Genomic DNA, 4,204 nt, shown 5'->3' with positions numbered 1-4,204 from the left:
AACCTGCCATTATAGGAAAATGTGTTTTCGTGAAGAAATCATGACAAACTAACACAAAATGAAGATTTCATTATAACTTGACATTCTGAGTTGTTTTCATGAAACCTGCGCTTCCCCTACAAGAGTTCAACCTACCATTATAGGAAAACGTGTTTTCGTGAAGAAATCATGACAAACTAACACAAAATGAAGATTTCATTATAACTTGACATTCTGAGTTGTTTTCATGAAACCTGCGCTTCCCCTACAAGAGTTCAACCTACCATTATAGGAAGAGAGAGATAGAATACCGCTTCTTTCAAAAAGATTTATGACCCAAAGGTCATAAAGGTCACGGGTCAAAAGTTCACTGGATGGGCGGTTCTGGGGCGTGACGTCACCTGGCTGTGACGTTGGGATAGGGGTTTATTTGTATATAGTTTATTTATTTATTATAATTATTATAATTTAATTATTTATTATAATTTAATTATTTATTATAATGTAATTATTATTATTTTAATTTGAGTAGAGTGCTTATGAGTGTGTTGTTTTGTCTGCATCCACCGGGTGCCGAGCAGGGGACTGAGCAGGGGGGTTAAGGTCCCAAACACTGGGTCTGAGTGGGGGTGGGTTACCTGATGGAGTGTGAGCGTACGCTGTACCACCGTGGTAAGGTCCGTGGCTTTGGAGAATCTGTAGAAAAGGGCTCTGAGAGAGCGATGCTGTGTCTGTTGCGGTACCGTGGTAAGGTCCCATGGCTTTGGATAATCCGCAAAGGACTCGGAGAGAGCGATGCCGGAGAGCTGAGAGTTGTGCTGCGCGAGACTGAAAGAAATCCTGTGAGAATGACCAAGTTGGAGCTAAGAATGAGAGGAGGAGCTGGGTCTGACGTCCAGTAAAAAAACGCTTAGCAGTAGTTTGACCGTCTGTGTGTGTGTGTATGTGTGTGTGTGTGTGAAAGCCGACACCCCCCTGCAGCAGTAGCAGTTTGGCCTTGTGTTTTTCCTCATGCAACCTATGTACATCCCGATAGGTCAAATCCCGGTCAAACTGTAATTTGGGGCACAGATCAAGTTTGACACTTTGTATTTCAGTAAATTTTGTTAAAAGTTTTGTCTTTTCCCCCCGACTCCCCGCCACACATCAAGTTTGACATTTTGTATTTCAGTAAATTTTGTCTTTTCCCCCCGACTCCCCCCATACCGTCTACGCAGTTAAAACGTACATCGAAATAGACAACAGATAAAACTTGACAGGACGTATATTTCTCCTTAAAGAATCCTAAAAAGTAAGCAACCGGTGAAATTTTTATTACCTTGAGAAGGGTCCCCCTCCTTTGGTAAAGAGACACAAGTACCCCACACCCCGTATCATCAAGGCATTGCCCTACTGGAAAGAGAAAACTACATGGGACCTGCATAGAGTAAGTATATTATTTCTTTTACGCGTGTTTTATGATATTTTACGCGTGTTTTATGATAAACACAATACAATAAAATAACTTAAAATAATTATTTTATTTTTAGAGATTCAGCTATTTTGGGTTTGTTTTTTTTTCTCTACGGGAGACACTGCGGATAGAAAACTCCATATAGTGAGTATATTATTTCTTTTATACATATGATAAACGCTATACATTAAAAATAACTTATTCTAATAATAGGTATTCTCTATTATTTTATGTACAAGAGAGACGGCACGGACCGGTCAAGAGAAAATCTACGCAAGACCTGAATCAGCAGGTATGGATGGAGCAACACCCCCCCTCCTATACCTGAAGCGCTATTAAATGAAATAGACAACATCAACAACGCTAATAATGATGAAAATGATGCGGTTTACTTTGCTCAACACGACTCGCCACCCGCAGCGTCTGGTGAAGCGACGGCCCAAGAGCCCTGTTTGCTACCATCCTTAGAGACATTATTAATAACCTTCCGGTGCTGATAGGGTCGGCACCGACCCATTTTTAAGTTTAACATGCATAAAAGCACCACATATATTTGTGCATACTCTTAAAACAAAAGGCTCCATATTGAACCTTTTAGCTTGGTACATATATGACACTCCTTGGACATTCTCAATTAAAAGAAATGGCACCTTTTTGAAGGCAATGGTTATATTTCCTCTGGTTAGAACCCCTATAGTTCTATATAGCACACCCAAGAACCTTTTTTTTCGAAATATATACTGCATCAAAGTTTTTTGACTTTGTCAGGAATCTCTATTTAAACTAAATAAATTAAAACAAAATCAAGGTAAGGCATCCCCACACATGTAAGGTAAGATAAGACCAGTTCAGTTTATTTATATAATTCTCTAGAGGTTTATTTTATCATTATTTTTTATTGAAAACGAGAGGAATGCTGTCAAAAGAAAGGTCCAGAAAGCCACACCAAAAATATTAAAACCAATCTTTTCATGGATAAGGAAGCCTAACAAGGTAACCAAGAAGTAAGAAACAAATTGGATGATAAATAATTGTTTTGAGGGTATCTTATGGCTGATGTACTGTAAGACACGTGCTGCTTGACACCGACCCGTCTAACATAAGAGACAGGAACAGAAAGCTAACATAGGCCGAAGGTTAAGCGTGTTAAATGAAAGGCAGCGGGATAATTCCCCATAATGCCGCACTATAACAAAATCAAACGCGACGTGAAAACGTTTAATAGACCTCAATAAAAATGTCAGGGACGTCTACGACAAACGCAGATTGTTGCCTAGTGGGGAAACTGCCTTTTGGATACCGAAATGTAAAACTAGCAGCATCGCAAAAAGGGTGTTGTAAGTCTTTAAAAATATTTCATCGAATGAATTTGTTAGTGTAACATGAAAGTGTTTCAAAGATGTACAGATGTTTTAAAATGTAATATGAAAGTTTTTCAAAGTAAGATGTACAGATGTTTTAAAAAATGTAACATGAAAGTTTTTCAAAGTAAGATGTACAGATGCTTTAAAAATGTTCGGGTGTTTTATTTTCTAGACGCGTTGTACAAAAACGGTTTGTTATGTGTACGCAGCGCAAGCATGTTTGTACAAAGTTTTATGCATTCATTTTGCGAATCAGTTTTGAAATCTAATATGAACGTGGCTTTTATTTTACAAAAACAAAGTTGCAAAAAATTTGTAGGCTCTTTATCAAAGCAGATTTTGTTAATATAACATGAAGTTTTTTTTTATTATTTTCAAAGTTGCACAAGGGTTTTAAAATGTAACATGTACACGTGTGTTTTATTTTTCAAACTTGTACAAAAACGTGTGTGTACATTTATCAAATGAGTTTTAAAATGCAACATGTACAGGTATTTTATTATTCAAAATAAAAGTTGTACATACATTTTGTTATATGTATGCAGCACGGTCATGTTTTTAAAATGTGCTAATATTTGCGGGATGGTGGGAATAAAGCGTATTTAAAAGGGGTACCTCTCGTGGAATCTACCAATCTTTAGCAGCTTTTGAACCCTGAGCCACACGGGGACTGGGGTTTTTAACCGTGAGACTCGACACCTAGCTACGCATTAGATCCTTACTTCAGCAATGGTCCCCATGTACCCAGTGTAGGGTCAGGTCCATCGCAAGAGAATGTCTCCGCCGTGAAAGAACGATCCACCAGCATTTTGTGTATCAACGAATCTGTAATCATTCTTTCCATTCATTATATGCTGAGTTTTCCAAAATTGTTTTTTAGCTGAAGCATCAAAAGCTGTAACTTCGAGTGCACCTGGTTTAATAGCATTTTATTTATAACAGTAGGAGCTTGTAAACTGCATTTAGCGGTCGCATGAAAACACATTAAAAACTTTAAAGAATAAAGCTTTAGTTATTTTTAATAAAGACGGCTTTCTAGTAAATGGTTTTCCTACAAGGTGACCCCGCGGCCTATACTTAAGACATCCGGGCGCCTGATTTGAGATGTTTACTGAGGACGGTATGTTAAGTTAACAGTGGTGACTGAGCTGCACCGTGTTTGACTCTTAATGAAACTTAGACCTAATTCAACAGAACCAGTCGTCATCCACTTTGCAGTGAGATTTCTGTGCGAAATGTGAACAAAGATTCATTTTCTTACTTTACCACTTATCGGATAACAAGGGAAATGGCAGCGGCAATAACCTACACAGTTATTTGTTCCTTCCATATGTATATATATAGCACCGCAGAACGTTTTGCACTTTTTTGCACTATTTGTTTATTGTTTGTTGTGTGTTCTACATGC

General features: G+C 37.9%; 1 long non-coding RNA gene across 1 annotated transcript; it reads left to right on the top strand.

The window, feature by feature from the left end:
* Nucleotides 1–596: 596 nt before the first annotated feature.
* Nucleotides 597–3,330, top strand: LOC140583911 (uncharacterized). Its single transcript, XR_011985982.1, has 3 exons — nucleotides 597–1,405; nucleotides 1,509–1,576; nucleotides 1,672–3,330. It is a non-coding gene; the product is annotated as an uncharacterized lncRNA (long non-coding RNA).
* Nucleotides 3,331–4,204: the final 874 nt, after the last annotated feature.

Source organism: Paramormyrops kingsleyae, unplaced genomic scaffold (genome assembly GCF_048594095.1).
Source record: "Paramormyrops kingsleyae isolate MSU_618 unplaced genomic scaffold, PKINGS_0.4 ups26, whole genome shotgun sequence".
Lineage (NCBI taxonomy): Eukaryota > Metazoa > Chordata > Actinopteri > Osteoglossiformes > Mormyridae > Paramormyrops > Paramormyrops kingsleyae.
The sequence above is the reverse complement of the archived record's forward strand: the minus strand, read 5'-3'. Positions and strand labels throughout refer to the sequence as shown.